Raw genomic sequence first — 20,501 nt, forward strand, 5'->3', positions numbered from 1 at the left:
ACATTAATGGACACAAGGTGTGCATCTTTATTAGCAATTAAAAACTATTTGGATTTAGGTTTGGCTAAGAGATCAAAGCTTATATAAATTAAGAGTACACAAGTTATATCTTATCTCTTATGCAAGCGCAAGGCTATGATATTTGAGTTATGTGGTTGATGATGTTCTATTGGAGGTTCACGACAATCAAATGACATAATGAACATGTCAAGAGCTCATGTGGTTCTTGGACATGAGTGGTTGTATGGCCTTGGAGCTACTTTGAACTTTAGCTGTAATGGAATTGATAATCATCTATTTATTGCAGCTGACATGTGGAAAAAGAGTTAGCGGCTAGTGGATTATGCAAAAGGATATTACATTTTATGTATATTTGATTATTCAAGTGCTCTTTATGACCTATGACTATTTATGTCCGGCCGATCAATTTGTTCAAAAAATCTGTAAGTAAATATGTGCAAGAGGAAAATGCTCACTCTTGCACGGGGGGAGATTGCACCCAGTGCATGTGTCTATTCTTCTCCTCTCTTCTTTTCTCTCTTGTTGTGCCGGTGTAGCATCCCGTTCTAGGAAGTGCATCTGTACGTGCTCTTCTACTCTCTCTCTCTCTCTCTCTCTCTCTCTCTCTCTCTCTCTATGTGTGTGTGTGTTCGCTTTGTGCAAGTAGTCAGGTATGTAGATTTGTTCATTTATGGCTTCCAATGTGCTATTTTGGATATTTTGCAGGGCTCTATGCGCTCTTGTTTGTAGCATTGGTATCAAAGACACATTATGCTCTTGGGCTTACAACAATAATGGCTATGGAGATTTTCACTATTAGAGATGAGTTGTGCTTTCCTTGAACTTGATTTTGTTATTTATGATTGCAAGTAGACAATTAATACTAATTTCATGAGGATCGTAAGAGTAATTGTATTGTCTAAGACTTGTGAAAACATTATTTAGAGAATAAAATTGATCACATGATTAGTTTAATTAAAAACCTAATTGCAATGATTAGTTGGGTCGATACATAAAATGTACCTTATACATGGCTAGTAATATATGTATATGTGAGACATATGTGTATATGTGTGTAGAAAGAAGCACTAGATGAACCATAATAGAGGAAGAAATTGAGGCGGGTTGTAGTAGGAATAACCCTAAGGGACCTTTGAACTGTGTTCAAAATCAAGGAAGTATGTCCAAGATTGTATGCCAAATACAACATAGACGTAGTAGGCACATGTAGGTATAAGATGAAGGAGAAGAGGAAGAAACATGAAAAAAAATAAAATTAGTTGTCACAAAATACCCCCAAAAGACGACGCCCAAAGCACACCATAGTGTGGGAATCAACCTAATGGGCCATTATATTATTATTATTATTATTTTAATTTGGATCAAGGGGATTGGAGGTACCGCAACCTCTTTTGTAGGTCCACATTTCTGCTTTTTAGGCGGGCGGCTTGTTGTCTTGCATTACATGTTACAAAAGCAACGATTTGCACAGTTTGGGGGTCATGGGCTAACGGTGGCACAACAACAACATTATCTCGATCCGATGAGGGCCAATATAGGTGGGTGACCTACCACCCGACATCTCAACCACATGCAACAAGCACAACTGGTTGATGTTGCACCGTTTTCTTTTCAATAAAGTAATGATGCCCATGGGTTATAGCTCAACAGTCACTCCTCAACAGACTAAATTCACCATAAGTTTTATGCCGCATACTTTTTTCCATGGTTCGTTCCTACTCTATACCTACTACAAGTCCCCCAGCCACCCACACACATAGCCTGTTTCTCTCTTGACCAGTTCTTACTTTCTATAGTGTGCATGTATTCTCTCTCTCTCTCTCTCTCTCTCTCTCTCTCTCTCTCTCTCTCTCTCTCTCTCTCTCTCTCTCTCTCTCACACACACACACACACACACACACACACACACACACACACACACACACACACACACACACACACACACATCAATTGACGGTTGCGAGCAATTGGTTGTGCACCACCCAACTGCCATGCAACACTCAACACATTGCAGCTATGGTCGCATGACCACTCGTAGTCTCACTCAATGACACTCTCTCTTTCTCACACACATGCACGTGAGCCATCATTGGCCAGTTCCCACTATAGCTTGACTCTCTTTTCCTCTCACACTTGCACACACACACACACACACACACACACACACACACACACCCCTTCATAAGCAGATTTCTCTCTCCCTCTCACCTCCATGCAGCCATCAACAATCATCTGCGAGCGTCTCTCTCTCTACCCCTTGTTGACACCACACAACCAATCCCTCATAGTCTTCTTCTCTCTCCCCCAATACCACTACCTACAAAGGTGAAAAATGTCAAAACTCTTCAGTGCGTGATAACGATCCCCCCCCCCGCCTCCCTCTCTCTCTCTCTCTCTCTCTCTCTCTCTCTCTCTCTCTCTCTCTCTCTCTCTCTCTCTCTCTCTCTCTCTCTCTCTCTCTCTCTCTCTCTCTCTCTCTCTCTCTCTCCCAGTATGACTACGTACAGAAGTGGACATTGACGAAGCTCTGCAGTGACCGTTGCAATATTTCTCGCACAACACCAGGCATCCACGGGCCTTGACAATGCTAATGGTGATTTTTCTAGTCTTTTACTTTACTTCATTTCATTTTTGTACCTCGACATTCAATTAGATCCACAAGGATTGTAATTTTGGCCTTTTTAAGACAGCCAATATAACATTTCATTTCACATTTCTCTCTCTTTCCCCCCTCTCCCCCTTTCCTTTTGGTCGATGGTCGATGGCATGGAAGCCTGCTGGTGGCTGCTAGCCAACTGTCTGATGCCCCATGAGTACCACATCTTAAGAAACCTCTAAAGTAGAAAACCACAGGGCTTGATCCAAACTCTACAGTGAGCATGTCGATGCCATTTGTATGCACCCATTGTCGACACATTCGCATTCATAGCAATCTGATGTTGGCCGTCGTTATCACTCACTTCTTGCACTATGATGGCCTTATACCGAGACTTTGAAAATGGACAAATTTATTTGAAAGGGCTTGAGAAGAAGAGAGGAGGCCCTTGTAGCTTCAACCAAGCGAGATACCTCACGCAAATTGCCCAAAACTACAACATTTTTATTATTTGATTTCGACCAAGAGAAATAGTGAGTGATGTTGGTGTTGTAATTTTGATATTCTTTTTAAGCTTATTCTTAGCACATGCTATGGTTAACACTAGGTAGAACCCTACCATTCGGAGCGAGTGCAACTTGTTAATGAATCTCTACCTTGCATCTCAATTTTGATCATCTACTTATCCTACCTCAATTTCACAGATGGGCCATGTTTTCTTTCAGTTATCACACGTATGATGGCACTTTATCAACAATTTTAAGTTACAATTTTGTTATCCATTGGGATATATTCATCTAACTGTTGTATTCAGTGTTTTGCAAAGATTTGTTGCTGCCAAATATCTAAAATGTTGAATTTTTTTAAAGTAGATAGTTGCAGGGATGATTCAAAAGTTCCTAGAAAGTTGCAGGGATGATGTTTGTACATAATCTGTTCATGAGGCAATACATTTCACTCATCCATTCATTCTTAATACTTCTGAAGATAAATTGGGCTGTTGACCTTCTGATTTCAAGTGTGTACTGAGAAACAATTGATGCTAGCAAATGGTGTTTGCAAGAACAAAATTTCAAGTAGTATGAGAGATACATTGCTAAACACATGAGTTGAAGTACTACAAGAGCCTCACATTATGGATTTTGTTAACTTTTCTTCTAAAAAAATTTATTTTGTTCCTCATTAAATTTTTATAATTCTCACTACTACACAATCATAGACACACCATGTGCATATATCAACCATGTACACATCCAACAAGCCCATACATGCCTACGCATACGAAAAAGAAACCATTGAGAAGAGAGAAAGAGATTATGATTATGGACTTGCATCGTGATGCCCTCGTGTAATTACTGTCTCGACATATTTATGGTGTCATTTTTTATGAAAATAATTCTCGTAAAAATCTCGTTTAATTTTGTTTCTTCACCGTATGGTCGTTTTTATACCCAACGATGACTAAAAATAATATTGTTAGGTAAAAGCTACAAATAGCGTAAAAAGCTAAATTTTAAAAATTGAACCACGGGCCCCCCTTGTCCACCAGAACAAGAAAACGGATCTGCTTTTCATCAAAAAGCACCGTTAACAAGCATTTTGGACCAAAAATTTAAGAAGTGGAGATTGAAACCTACTTTTCTCATTTTTAAAAGAGACTTGAAAATCGAGGATCTTACATCCTCCCACACTTGAAAAATTTGAGGTGTTCTCAACTCAACATGAATATCAAATAAGTAGGTTCAAAACACTCTACAAAAATAAGCTAAATTGATTATTCCATAAGATATTCAATTATGATCTTGTTTTGTAGAGATTTCGGTTGTGACAGTGTGCAATAATGTTGGAGCATTAGCAAGTCCAAAGGGTACCAAAGGTTCTTCATTTCTCCATGATTTGCAGTGGTTGCATGGACATGAACATTTGATGGATTTCCTCCACCTCGAGCATTCTGAGTTTTGTTGATTTGAGTTCCTCCTTGAGGTTGTTGATTTCCTCCTTGAATGAGGTGGTCTATTGTTGTTGGGTGGTCCATTTTTCGTAAAGAGTGGATTTCTAAGTCTAAAATTCCCTTGATTTTGTGGTGGTCTTCGGTCCTTATACATGTTTTGTTGTGTTGTATTAGGTCTAGATCGTGAATTTCTAGAGTTCCTATTAGTGTCTGTACTTCTAGCATCATTTTGTTTTACAAGTTCATAATTTTTTGGATCTCCTGAGACACATGGTCATGCTCAAAACAATTGAAGCAAAGGTGATCTCTTATTGCCCTCCTACGTAAAATGGCTTCTCAATTTTGAGAATGTGAAGACCTAGACTCATCCTGTAATCAACATCTTGTACTACCATTTGATATTTCAAGCTCAATGGGCTGACTTGCATCAAGAACATCTGCAAAATTTGTCAGTCGCAAGGTCTGGAGTCTAGTCTTCAAAAGATTACATAAACTTGACAAAAATCGTGCCACTTTGACTTCTTGAATCATCCTAGCTAGTGTGTACTTGATAATATGATTCAAATCTCTGGTTCCCTGAATACAATCAAGACACTCATTCATACAGTCTGAATGATATACCTTATTTTGATAATTCTTCTTTAATAGAGCCTTAAGGTAATCCCAAGTTGCTGTGTTTGGGCTAACATGATTTTCATCACAATGATCCTTCCATGCTTGTCCGTCTTTTCAAGTTTGAACTTGGCAATAATAGCCTGGTCTTTGACAGACGAATGGGCTAAATCAAAGTAATCATCCATACGCTCAATCCAATTCTCAAGAACCTTGCCTACATCTTTGCCTTCTCCGCTAAAGCTCCCAGGTTGTGACTTTCAAAGCATAACATCGATGTCACGACCAATTATAGTCGGTTGAGGTAAGATTGGACATTGGCAGTAGCAGCCACTCCATTTCTTCTAAGAGGCATGATTGTTATTGCATCATGTCAAATTCAAAACCCTACGTTTAGTAAGTAAATGACTGACAATATATTACATTAATCTTCTTGCAATATATGTCAGCGGGAGGAAAAAAAATTTAAACCATGATTTCCTAAGGGATGGATAGTTATTTATACCTAGTCAAAAGACAATATCTAGTTACGAGGCATCAAAAGTCAGTTATACCATCGTCAAAACCTCCTACCCTTTTGGTAAAGTAATCAAAAGTTACCTTACGAGCCATTGATAACTACAAAATAGACATTAAAAAATCCTTAATACACTTGCCTAACACCCCAATCAATTCATTGTAACCCAATAACACACATGGAGATTTAAGCATGTATCACCAACCAACATTTCTCGTAAATGATCATGAATACAATAATCTTTCTCAAACAACATGCATGAATGCATGCATGATGCATGAGACTAACCCAACTAGTATCAGGCTTTAGGCTATCCCTATAACCTTAGGCTTTGATACTTGGTGAGAGATACCCAGGGTCTATGTGAAAATTATACAATTTACACTTTTATACAAACTCAATATACATCAAACTTACGGAAGTATTTACATAGGGTTTGACCCATGAGCTGGACTGCATCCAGAGGTACCTAGAGACTAGTGGTATCCTTAAATGTGTGATATGAATGAAAGTGTACTCAATAAAATCACCAAGTGGAGAGTGAATATATGTGTACACTACATTGCAAGAAGAGAGAGAGAGAGAGAGAGAGAGAGAGAGAGAGAGAGAGAGAGAGAGAGAGAGAGAGGAAGGTGAAATAGAGTGCAGAGACATAGGAGAATGACAAAAGAGAATCTTTAAAAGCCCCATCTAAATGAAACAAGCAACCATGAATTAATGCAAGTACAAAATGTGGGTATACCATAACTTCAAGATATAAATGACTAGTAGAAGTATTGGACCTTGTGTAGGGATCAACCGGTCCACCCATCCACTTTTGCTCCCACTATGGACAAAGAGAATTTCACTTTGCAGAGAGCGAGCCAGAGCACCTCTAACTTAGTTGAGACAGACATAAGCTGAAGCCGCTCTACCTCCCTCCATGAACTTGAGCTCTAAAATGATTGCAAATACTAGCAGGTGGTAGGAAATCAACACCAACCATACAAGTTTAGGTGCCACGTCTCTTTGATGCTAAGCATCGGGTGTTTAGGCAAAGCTAAGGTAATATTCTTGATGTGTTAGCCATATAGATCATTCAATCCCTGGCGCACTAATTGTGTAGATGAGCCTAACAAAAAAGAAGAAGATGTAGGCAAAAACCCGATCAAGCAAAGCCCAACTTCATCGATCCTTTCATCTAAAGCTAAGCAATGTAGGTGATCTTAATCTTGTAGCAGAACTATCGTGAGAAACATAACACATGAGTCCAATCAAAATAGCATCTTGCATATGCAAAAATAATTCATTTTCAAGCAGTCAAAATGTACAGGGTATCTACCCTTACACATCTACCATAATCGAACAAAACCACTTCATAGTTCAATCCCAAACCATAAAGCATAATCCAATCCCCTCGCATGGATGTAAGGGTCTCTACCCTTACACATCTACCATAATCGAACAAAACCAATTCATAGTTCAATCCCAAACCATAAAGCATAATCCAGTCCCATCACATGGGTGAACACTCTACCCTACTCAGGATGATGCACACCCAACTTGCAAAACCACTTTAGCACATAACAAGGCTGCAAAAATTTCAGCAGCACAACCATATTAAAGACATAGATCCAAGAGCAAGTTATTGTATCAAGGCTTGTAATAGCATTAGTAGGAAGCAATGCTAAAAATAAAAAGTGTGGGTTTTGAAAGGCATTCCTCATTAGAGTTTATACCAGTACTCTACAAAGACAAGATTTGATCTAATTATTATATTTGTTGCATCTCAAAGTTACATTTGACTGTACTTTGAGGGTTTTACACTTAACTACTTCACATGTTTTAGCTTATCTCACATTTTAAGATTTAAAGGTAAACTTCAACAATTGAAAGTTGAGATCACTCTGAAACTAGGGTTTTTTGGATACTACTATCTATGTTTTGGTTTAGATCCTTTGCCACCACGTCAAGAATGGACTAGTGAAGATAGATTAGAATCCATATGGAAGGCAAGATTTGGCTGGCCTACCCAAGCAATGCAAAGGGCTACAAATATTCAAATCATCAAAATTCACTAGGAAAAAGATGGACTTTGCATGGGCCTTGTAAGGAAGCTTAATTTTTAGGGATTAAGGCTAATGTTGTGTAGGGTTAAGGGGACAAGGACATTCAAGAAACTAGTTTTTAATAGGGGTTTTTGAGGCCCATGTTTCTATTTCTAGCTTTTTGAAAGTGAAGGAAAGGAAGTGTGGCCACATCATCACAAACGTGCATAACTAAGGGTCAAAAATTGATTTTTTTTCAAAAAATCTTTTTCACTTATTTTTGGCCTAAAACTCTCCCCTAATATATATGCATATCAAAAAAACCATTTTCTAACCTTTTTTTTAATACTTTCACTCACTAAAAGTCCACTTTTTCAAAATTCTTTCCCCGCTTCCAAAAAAAAACTTTGTTCTCTCCTTCTCCTCTCTCTCCTCTCCCTCCCTCCCTTCCCCCTTCTCTCCTCCTCCTCCCTTCCCTCTCCCTCCCTCCCTCTTTTCATCCTTTGCTTCCTCACATATCAGCTGCCATGGTGCTCAATGACATCACAAACTGTGTTCCTCCACCTCCACATACTTTGCACTCCATAATCGTACTAATTCACTTGCCCATAGAGTTTGCATCCAAGGCCGCACATGTGGGTGAGCAAAGATCATCACAAAAACATTGCACCGCTGGTGAGACTAATATCAACCTTTGGGTTGATGTCCATTTGTACCTGTACAATCGTGTAAGCTGCTTCTAACCAACATTTAATAGTCTTTTGATGTTTCTTCAATATCTTGGGAGGGGAGAGAGTTATTGCAAGCGGTTGTCTATGGGTGCAAGTGCTTCTTTGCATTGGTGAATGCACCAATCTCAAGCACTTCAACTCAACACATTGGCATAACAAGAAAGAATTACCTCTTCGGAGAGGGAGGTTGCAACTCTCCAACAACAAATGCAGGAGAAGGATGCCAATATTCAAAGCTTGGCAACACTGTTGCACACTTGAAAGAAACACTCCTTGTTGCAAGAGAATGCAAGCGTCCATTTTAATCCATTGAAACACTTGCACATATGGGTGGAGCACGCAAACGAAAAGCGATAGCCACAAGGTGATTTTTTCTTCCCTTGTAGGAGACGTTTCTTCTTCATATTAATCACTAATATTTATCTTATTGGTTGTGAGAAATTTTATTCAAAAGGCATGCGGTGGAATAAGCCAAGATGATTGAATCAACCTTCTCACTAATTGTCTCAATATCCATGATGTGATTTCTATCTTACATTCACGTGGGGGGAAGCGCATTAGTGATGCAGTCACTAAGGAGCTTATGCATAAATTGGAAAATGTGGTTAGTGAAGGTGACGTGTAACAAGTTTGTGATGAGACTGGGATCAACACTAAAGCCTACAATGCTATTTTTCAACACCTAAGGATACCCTGTGGGAGCATGCCAATATGGAAAACCTGTATCGTGTTCCACACAAGGTCAACCTTGCAAAGAAGGCCACAAACAAAGATGTGTTCTCTCGCATTGGAGCATACTTACACATTGTGGACACAATGCTTGCTTCACTTTATGCTTCATGCACGCTAAAGACAAGGGAAAAATCTAGGCAAAGCTCCATAAGATCTTCGGAGGAGGGCTTCTCTTACATAATGTGAAACAATATATTTGTGGACCTCAAAAGGCTTCAGCAAGCTATGCTTAGATTCTACAAGTTACCTCAAAGAAGGTGATACAATATACTTCTTACTTTTGGTTGTATTTTTGTTAGCATAGACTGTGATGTCTAAGGTCTTGCCTCTACTTGTTTTGCAATGCTTGGCACAAAGAATGCTTTTGTGTTGATACTCAATGAGTGTCAAATAGTGAAAGGTTGAAGGCTAGAGAGGTTAAGTGTCACTCTAATAAATGAAGCATGTTGCAAACAAAGCAAAGATATTCAATTGAGCAATCTCCCACCTCGTCTTTCAGTTTGAAATCAAATAAAGACATTTGGTGGCCGGGTGCTATTGCGGTGACCAAAGAGACCAATGGAGTACTTTCATAGATTTTTGAGAGAATTCCATGGATTACAGAAGTAATACATATCCAGAAAGCCCATGCATGCCTAAGTATATGAAAAAGCAACCATCGAGAGAGTAGTTACTCAAAAAAGAAGTAGAGAGAGAAAGAGATGATGGCTACTGAGTTTAGAGCTTCTTATTGTGATTGAGAAGTGATTACCGATTTTCAAAAGGCTTCTTGGTTTTCCGCAAGAGAGCGGTGATGAGAGCTACGTAGAGGTTTTTATCACGAAGTCGATGAAGAGCATGTACACCGTGAAAAGAGAAGAGAATATAGTAAACAAGTAGAGAGAGAGTATTCTTCTTCTTCTTCTTCCCGAAAACGAGAGAGAAGCTCTTATGGAGATGGTGATGGAGAGCTTGCACTACTGTGTATAATACATACATATAGCCTTGTGGTAGTAGATGCAACTATCGGCTCTAAAACGTTTATATGCTTATTCTGCCGGTCTGTAGTGTGCCCCAAGTAGCTACTAGCGCCCCCTCTTTGGCCAGATATAGCTCTTGCCTTTGGAAAAATCTAAAAATAAGGATTTTTATTTTTGGAGTCAACTATGGCCTTACCCTTCAATTTCTACTGCCTACAATAAAAACAATATCACATCAACTCCTTAGACCGTAGCTGAACTAGGCTGCACCGTGATGCCCTGGTATAATTATGACTTTCTCATACTATCTCGGCATATTTACGGTGCTCCTTTTTGTAAAAATAATTGTCATAAAAATCTCATTTAATTCTGTTTCTTCACCGTATAGTTGTTTTTGTATGCAACGACGACTAAAAATAATATTCTTAGGTTTAGATCATTCTGAAAAGCACATTGCTTTTTAAAAACATCAAAAATCACTAAAAGCTAAAAATAGCATAAAAAGCAAAATTTTCCAAAATTAAACCACAACCCTTGTCCACCCGAACTGGAAAACGAACTCACTTTTCACTAAAAACAACCGAAAATAATGGAAAACTGAAAATAGCATGAAAAGCGCTCAAAAAGCAAATTTTTATAAAATTAAACTATAACATCTCTGGGACTTGTAGACACCCTTCTTTTCACAAAAAAGCATTCAAAAGCACAAAAAGCAAGAAAAAGCTATAAATTTTTTGAAACTGAACCAAACGTCCGTGTGACCTCTGTAATATTTTTTGGGCCAAAAACTTAAGAAGTGGACATTGGAATCTATTTTTCTTATTTTTAGAAGAGACCCAAAAATTGGGGATCTTACAAAGTTAGCCTCTATGGCAACACACAACTAAGCTACTTTCACAATGCATGAATGTTTGACCACTGCGCTAGGAACATATTCAACGAATCCTTGTTCCGCTCTCTTTTCTCACCTCCAAATCTAGAAAAAGTAAAAATCTTTGAGTAGGGAGAAGGCTATCTCTACGGACAACCCCGTAGGCACATTGATGTCAACTCCCGTGACTACAGGTGAGGCTACACTCACGCGTGTCATGGGAGCTCTCCTACTACAAGGAAGAGGAGAGCCTACCAAAGCAGCTATCAATGCATCTAGGCATGTGGAGATGCTCTGTAACCTCGTGACTATGTTAGCTTGACCTTCTCTAACGTGGTGAACTTTGTGTTAAAATATTTAAATAGCCTGCTAGAGAGCTCCATCTCTGATAGGACATTGACAAGGTCGACTAGGTCATAATCATCATCCTCATCATCCAAGAGGTCTTGATCATCCCCCTCAATGACATTAGTGTCCATATGGTTTGGCTCATTGGGCAAGAGGAGGGTCATTAGGGTTGGCAGCCTCTATGGGCATGCCAACTCCAAAGACAGGGTCTACGTGTTGGAAATAGGGTTGCAGGGAAACACACACAGCTTGGAGAAGACGAAGAAAGCTCAAGGCACACAACAGAGAGTGGTATTACTTAGTGTGCAATGGAAATATAAGATAGCCCTAGAGTGATGGGCATATATACAATGCACGGGGGAAGAAAACCTCCTAGTGAGGGAAAACATGCCCTGACAGTCCTAAGTGTGTTCACACACATCACTACCGCATATGTACGGTAACGGATCCCCCTTATAGGAGTCATGTGGTGAATGAGTGTTGGCACATAGAGTATAGGGAAGAGCCATGACCTGAGGACATGATCTTTCCTTATGGGCAAAGGTTATTAGGATTAAAATTGATGGAGTGCATGAGACAACACCACCATTACCAGAGAAAGGTGCGAGTGCTACACAAATAAAGACGTTTAAAGATTGCAAGCAGAGAGCTCGAAAGGTCATGTATTGGATTTTTGTGAGTGTGCATGACACTATCATTGGGCATATACAAGACGCTCATGCCCCTAAGGAGGCTTGGGATACTCTACTGTCATTGGATATAACCAACATAAAGGCAAGGAAGCTACAATTGAAGACTGAGCTGAATAATGTGCAGAAGAAAAACTTGTCCATCAATGACTATTTGTTGAAGTCAAAGAACCCATGTGAGTCACTTGCATCAATTGGTGTTATAGTCCATGATGTTGACAAAGTAGAAGTCTGTTTGTGAGGTTTGGGTCCAAAATACAAACAATTCAAAACAGGTGTCCATCTTTGAGAGAACATTCCCTCATTCACAGATTTGGTGTACTCCATATTGATTGTGGAAGATAATGAACTTGAAGAAGACTCCTCTACGCAAAGTAAAAACAATTTTGAACAAGTCCTTTTCAACAACGTGGTACAAGTCGTGGACAAGCCCAAGGAAGAGGCAATCACCAAGCACAACAACAAAATAACAATCAAGGTTATAACACAGGTGGTCAAGGAAACTTTTAAGGTAGGGGGAGTCCAAGAGGTTGTGGAAATGTGAAACTCAATAATGCATGTTAACTGAGCCAACGTCAGTTAACATAAGCTGCTAAAGGCCCAAGCCTGATGAATACACATCAAAGATGAATACGGAGAGGCGGTAAAGATTGGAGTTACACATTTTTCACCTTTTCCCAAAATGGCCATGTATTATAATTTTCCAATTTATTTCAAGCCATTGTAATATTTGTAATGTGTTAGTTCCAAGCTATAAAGAATAGGTCACTCACTGTGCCTAGGTTGCAGATTCAGTAAGTTGTGGAACCTCAAAGGTCTTGGGAATTGGACATTGCACATTTTAAACCCTATGGTGGCTAAGGTATAAAATCCAATCTTTGTAAGGGTTTTTAAAGTTTTGGATAATGAAAGTGAGCATACACTACATTACTGTTTTGTGAGCTCCCTCATGTTTCATCTCTTCATGTCTTCCTTGTGTGAAGCGGCATTGCTGTTTCAAGCATACCAACGTGCTTGTAGGTAAAAGCTCTTCCTTTCTATGTAAGTCTCTCGAGATGAAGTTCTATTTTTAGTCGTGTCTGTCTATGAGTTGTTGTCATTCCTTATGCACCATACATGCATCCAAACTAGTTTTCGACCATATGAATAGATAGAGCACATCCCAAGGAAGCTACAAAGTGCTTCGGAGACAAAAACCAACCTGCCCAAAATAGGTTATTTATCTTTGGCACGATTTTGTTAAAGTGTTAGAAATGACTTTTGAACACACGAGGATGGTGAGGATACTCTACACATTCTAGCCTAGCAAGTTTCATCTCATTTGGAGCACTGTAGCTGTACAAAATCATCGTATTAGGCTTATGGTAAACATGATGTTTATCTTCGATGTGATTTTGTCAAGTGTCAAAAATGACTTTTGAGCACATGTGGCTGATGAGGATACTCTGACATTCTAGGTAGCAAGTTTCATTGCATTTGGAGCACTATAGCTATACAAATTCGTCATAGTAGGCTTGTGATAAGGAGGTTAGCTTTTGGTGTCGAACACACACCTAAGACCGATCTAGGTGAGAGGACACTAGACTTGGGTTTTTTGAGAGATTAGCTATCGCTTGTGGCCTCCATGCACTAGTCGGCTCAGCTACATCCCATGGATTGACATTTTATGTTTGTGGTTCTTGCTTTGCTAGCATCGATATGGTGATGCTTGGTAGTTGGCCGACAATGCAGGTCAACACAAAAATGTAGTATGCGTGGTTGTGGACACTTTGAATGTGAATGTCTAGACAATATGTAGAAAAACAATTATGCAGCCACTAGCAAGAATGGAGATGAGCCTGAGAGGCTATTTGTGGTGCAAGCACATGTTAAATACTATATCTGCAAATGTGGCAAAATCCAGTGATAATATCTGGTATGTGGATTTTGGTGCATCAAATCACATGACCAATCATGGTGAATGATTCAAGGAAATGCAAACTTTACAAATTCTTAGCTATGTAGAAACCGAGGATGATACTGCACATCCCATTATGAATACATGAAATGGGTTATTGTCTATGACAGATGGTAAAGTGAAGTACCTGCTGATGTACTGCATGTACCCAACATTATAATTAACCTGGTTTCTGTTCAGCAATGGTTGAGCAGGATTTGCTGGCAAGTAACTCTGATGGTCTCTTTGTCAAAGAGCATAAGAATAATGGAAGGCTGGTTGCAAAAGGAAAGAAAGTGGACAAAATGTTTACTTTGGATGTAAATGTGCCCAAAATGAATGTTGTCATGTTTGCACGGGGTGCACGTGTTGTTCCAAACATTGAGATTTGGCACAAACGTATTGGCTGTGTAAATTTGCAGAGGATGAAAATGATGCAAACTAAAGAGATGGTTATAGGATTACCTGCATTTAGAGTTGCTAAAATGTAGAAAGTTTGTGAAGCTTGTTAATTTGGAAAGCAAGCAAAAGCATCCTTTCCTCATGATAAGAATGTAAGAAGGAATGCATTGGATTTAGTGTATAGATGTATGGGGTCCGACGAAGACTGCATCTATGGGTGGATGTATACACCATGTGAGCTGCATTGATTATCATACGAGGAACTTTATGGGTCTATTTCATGAAGCAAAAGTGAGGTGTTTATGCACTTTCAAAATTTCAAAGTTATGATTGAAAACATGCTGGAAAACATGTAAGGTTCCTGAGGTCAGATGGAGGGGGAGAATACTTCTCCAATGAATTCAATGGTTTTTTGAAAAAGCACAAAATTCAGAGGTAGTTTTCATGCAGGTGTACTCCGTAGCAAAATGGTGTTGCTGAGTGGAAGAACATGCACATTTCAAAAGTTGCTAGAGCATTGATGAATGAGAATAACATGCCTCATTGTTATTGGGATGAGGCTATTGCTACATGTGTTTACATTATGAACATGACCCCCACTACTGCAATACATGATATGACACCTGAAGAGAAGTTTAGTGGTGAAAACCCGGATGTGTCAGATTTTAAAGTGTTTGGATGTATTACTTATGTGCCCGTTTCGGATGAGCTAAAAAGTAAGCTTGATCCAAAAGCAAAAAAATACGTGTTCATTAGCTATTCTCTTTAGCAGAAAGGGTAAAAGTGTTATAATCCTATCATGGGTAAAGTGAGGGTGAGCAACGATGTCGTTTTTTATGAAATGGCAAGTTGGTATGTTGATGTAAAAGATGATTTGGGACTGATGTAAGAGAAAATGTGGCTATAGAAAATACAAGTTTGTAGTCACAAGTTTTGTGTGGGTCGCAAGGGTCATCTAGTGCAAGTTATGGTGAGAATACATGGAGTGGCAGGTTATGTTAAAGAGTGAGTCCTGCTCTTCAAATGTATCAAGAAAAGGGAAGGAAAAAGTTGATGATGCCCCTAAGTTACCAAATTTGAGTGCTGATTATGACATTGATGGCGATAGCAGTGGTTCTAAGGAGAGTTTGGATAGGAGTTTAGTATACCCTCGGTGAAAACTCTGGGTGCAAGAAGGATGCAATCAGTGAACAAGGAACTTGGAAGTGACCTTGGACCACGCAGGCGAGAAAGAGTAAGAAATCATGTGCATAGATTGACTTATGATAGTTATGTGGCTCGTCATTGTGCATATATAGTGAAGATTACAGAGGAGGTAGAACTCATATGTTTTGAGGATGTTGTCAAAGATGAAAAATGGCAACAAGCTATGGATGAAGAGATGGCTACACTTAATGCAAATGGAACATGGAAATTGGTGTTGTTACCAAAAGATAAAAAGGAAATTGGATGTAAGTGGGTTTACAAAATAAAGCATAATGTTGACAATAGTGTGAGTAGGTACAAGGCAAGACTTGTAGCCAAAGGTTATGCACAGACTTATGGTATTGATTATGAGGAGATATTCAACCCTATAGTCAAGATAGCTACCATTTGTGTGTTTATTGCAGTGGTTTCCGCATTAAAATGGGTGTTGAAGCAAATGGATGTAAAGAATGCATTTTTGAATGGAGACTTGGAGCAAGTTTTGTATATGGAGCAGCCACAAGGCTATGCAAATATGAGGCTATGTGACCTTGTATGCAGGTCAAAGAAACTGTTGTATGGGATGGAGTAATTACCTAGAGCTTGGTATGAGAGGATTGTGGAATTCCTCATTTCATTGGGCTTTGAGATGTCTAATGCATACCATTCATAGTGTGTGTAGAAGAATGAGGCAAGAATTGTGGTAGTATGCAATATGTGGATGATTTGATCATTGGAGGTGATAATGTGACTGAAGTAGAGGGTGTATAGGCTCTACCTATGCAGGAGTTTGAGATGAAAGACTTGGGAGACTTGCGGTATTTCTTGGGCATTGAAATTATTTGCATAGAAGAGGGTGTATGGCTGTCACAAAGACATTACGCTTTGAATATGTTGAAAAGTATGGTATGGCTGGTTGTAAGCCAATTGCAATGCCCTTAGATCAAAATTTGAAGTTGGGAAATGATGCAAGTCAATTACTTGAGAATGCTACGATGGACAAGAAGATTGTGGGTAGCTTGATCTACTTGACTATCTCACATCCATACTTCAGCTACACAGTTGGATTGGTGAGTCGGTTTATGCAGTTTCCAAGGAAACCACACTTGGATGTGATGAGGTGCACTTTGCGCTATGTGAGTGCTACTTTGGATTATTCACTCTTTTATAGGGCTAATGTGGAGTTGTTGCTCTATGGATACACAAATGCTGATTGGGCTGGTAGTACATACGATCGCAGGTCTACCAACGGATTCATGTTCTCACTTGGGAGTGCTGCTATCACATGGGGTACCAAGAAGCACCTACTACGGTTGCTCATTTGAGTACAAAGGTAGAGTATAGGGTGTTGCAATGGATTTCTAATTTTGGAGTACATGTACAGAGGCTGATTGTCATCTATTGTGACAACCTCAAAAACATACAACTGGGTTTCGTGCCAGGAAAAAGCACATTGAGGTGTAGTACCACTTCATCAAAGAGAGGGCAGGCGACATTGACCTTGAGTACATGGCAAAAGATGAGCAAGTTTGAGATATCTTCATGAGGACCCTTGGAGCAGAGAAGCTACATAAATTTTGAGTGATGCTTGGCATATGAGAAATGGCAATGAGCTTGAGGGAGAGTGTTGAGATGTCAAGATCAACATGTACGACTCTTGGATGACTACCACCGACAGTCATCATTACTGGTGCACCTTGGTGGATACGCATATCTTCGCTAGTGATACTACAACTATCTTGAGGGGTCACTTTGTATAAATTTTGTATATCAAGTGCGTTCAAGAACCATTTAGAAAAGTCCTTATCTTTGAATTATTGACAAATAAAATACACCCTTTTCCTATTCAATCTGTGATTTTTTTTTACAATACTCTTCTGTATGTAAAACTGTGATAAAAAATGAAATTTAATAACCCCTTTTGTTGCACTCATGTGATAGTCACATAATTATTAAGTGACCCCTCCGAGACAACTATACTACACCAAGTTGGTCTACCTACCGAAGTGATGGTACACTTACCTACTCACCTCGCTCACTAGCGGTTTACAATAGACCATTGTATTAGTCTCCTTTTATGTTGTATTTTTTCCTTATATTTTGTGACCTCTGTTCTTGAGTTAGTGAAGAAGAAAAAGTACATTATTTTGCCTCCATCTTTGTGTGTGTCTGTGCTTGCAAGAGCTCAAGCGCTCTCTCTCTCTCTCTCTCTCTCTCTCTCTCTCTATCTTGATAGGTCATATTTACCTGAGTGATCCTCTAACCAATGCATCACCACCATTTTGCAATGTCACTGAGCTACTGAATTTTGTAGGTGATGGAAAAGAAGGACTATTTGGCTATTGCAAAAGATTGTATTCTATGCTCTTCAATGAAATGGAAGCATGGAATGAAACTCTTTACTGCATATTTTTCTCTGCAAGAGAAATATATCAAGGACATTCAAAAAAGTTCAAGAGGAAGTCAATGAGAAATGAAAACATCACAATGAAGAAATAATGAAGCTCACACAAAAATTTAAGCTAGCAGAAGTAGGAGCAAGAGTAGCGGTGGACAACTACCATCAACTCCAGCACACTACACATAATATGTGACATCAAATCAATCATCTCACACACATTCCCCTTGGCTTCTACATCTGCAAATGCAATAGGCAAGTGATGCCAGTGTTGTCTACAGGTGGCGAAGCTCAACAGAAATGTATCCAAAATACTAGGGTTAGGTAATAGTGCATGTTTCTTACATGTGTACTATAAATTTTTCACGCTATTGATTTTATTTCACCTTGTCATCATTTGGCACGCATGATGATGGGAATCAAATTTGATGCTCAATCAATAGGATGTACACTACTATAACACATTGTCAAGCTGAAGGTGCTTGTGGAGCTATTGGATGACCCATCCAATGCTAGCATTGCCAAAGTTTTGCGCCACAATTATGTTTGTGAACTGAAGAACATTGTGTTGTCTCAAGAAATGATGGAGGTATGTGACAATATGAGGATAATTTCAAAGCATACAAATCCTTGTACAAAGCCGTCTTACTAGGACACAAGATAAAGAGATTATTTAGATTGCTACCAACCCGCCTAATAAGTTGACAAAATTATTATTGACACGTTTTTTTGCACGACTCACACTATAAGATGTAGAGATAAATGCCAATGAGAAGGGAAACACGTGTTTTGGTTCAATCAAAGAAGAATATTTGGTGGTAGGCAACTTTTTAGCTCTTGCATGAGACACATAAGTCCCTTAGGTGGTATTTCAATCACATTCTAATTGTCAATGTTATTTGACAACAACACGAACAACAAAGATTGCAGATTTCATGTTTGGGTACTTTTTAAGCCGAATGGCACTTGGCAAGAGACTTGAAAACTCTGAAGTGTATATTAAGGTGCTATTACCCTCTTTCAATGCATTTATTGCTGCTACAATAAAGTCTTGGAAACCATTGAAGGCAAGGGTGCAAAGGCCAACAAATCAAAGGGTGGAAAGAGAAAGGGTGTCAAAGGTGGAGCCAACTTTGCAAAATGTGTGCCTGCTATGCAAACATTGAGTAAAGTAGTACAACAATGGTAATAAGGTATCCTTAGTTGTGACCAAAGTGTACGTCCTAATCGGGACATGGAAGACCCAAAATTGGGATCTTATTATACCTATTCCACAAGAAAATGTGCATGTGTGCACCCTTGATGCATGTTTAAGAATTCTTGACAAGTTTCTAATGATCCACATTAATTATAGGTTTGGAATATGGAGCGTGCAAAAAGAAGAGAAGAGTGTGTAAGAGAATTTAATGCCATTCTATCAAGTAATGGTCTCCATGGCAATGCGGCTGAACTAGAAAAGGACAAGAAAGCACAAAAATCTTCCCAATAAAAGATGTATGGGTGTTAGTAAGGCAAGGCATCTGCTTTCAAAATATTCTATCTCCCAAAGTCCCAATGAGTTTCAGTTATGGAAAAAGGTATGTGACATAACTACCTACTAAGGTAACAAAGTAGCCCTTTGACTTAAGCATGCTCACCTGTGGTAGTCTGTTGAGGAGTTATATTAGTCAACTTGAAAAGGCAAAACTAACCAAACTTTTTACAACCCAAATGGTTGATGCCTAGGGGAAACCCACATAACACATTAGATGGTGGATAATACAATTAGTTTTTATGGTCAAAATGCTTGTGGGTTTGAACTAAACTCGTTTATATTTGTTTGCTGCACATAATTTTTTCACACGGTGCCTTTTTTCCTTGACACATATGGTTCATTTGTCATTTGGAATAGCTAAGGAATGAAGCACTTACATTGACAAGAAAAAGCATTTTACTTCAAAAATACATGTCATGGAGGTGGGAGGAAAAGGAGCAATGCTCTGCACGAAATGTTCAATCGATTCTATAGAGTTTTATTAGGAAGAGAGAGGAAGATTATTTGAGTCAAAATTACTCTTAGAGGTAGGATCACAAAAGTGATTAACATGAAACGATCAAAATTGTATCATGCTTCGAGTTCAAACAATTGTTTCTGATGGTGGTTAGAAACAAGGGGACAAAATGGTAGGCGTTGGGTGAAAAGCTGGCATTTTGTTGTCGAATTCACCTTTATTGTGGTAAAAACATGCATAGTAATGTCAAATGGTTGGTATTTTTGTGCGTGAAATTTCATATTTTTTGAGTTTTTTTATTTTTATCAATTTTGTCAAGTTTTTTATTTTTCTAAAATACTATTAAGGACTATATAAGTCAAAACTCATAACTCGAATTTCATTTCTCATTCTCATGCTCTACGAGATTCTCTTGAGCACGCACTCATCTCTTGAATGCCATAGATGACACACAATATGAAAGCAGTGTGCACACCATTGACACCTCCACCACTCATACCATCATAAATCTGCAACCCTCAATTCATGTGGAATC

This window comes from Adiantum capillus-veneris, chromosome 21 (assembly GCF_014529385.1).
Source record: "Adiantum capillus-veneris isolate H3 chromosome 21, ASM1452938v2, whole genome shotgun sequence".
NCBI classification, from domain to species: Eukaryota; Viridiplantae; Streptophyta; class Polypodiopsida; order Polypodiales; family Pteridaceae; genus Adiantum; species Adiantum capillus-veneris.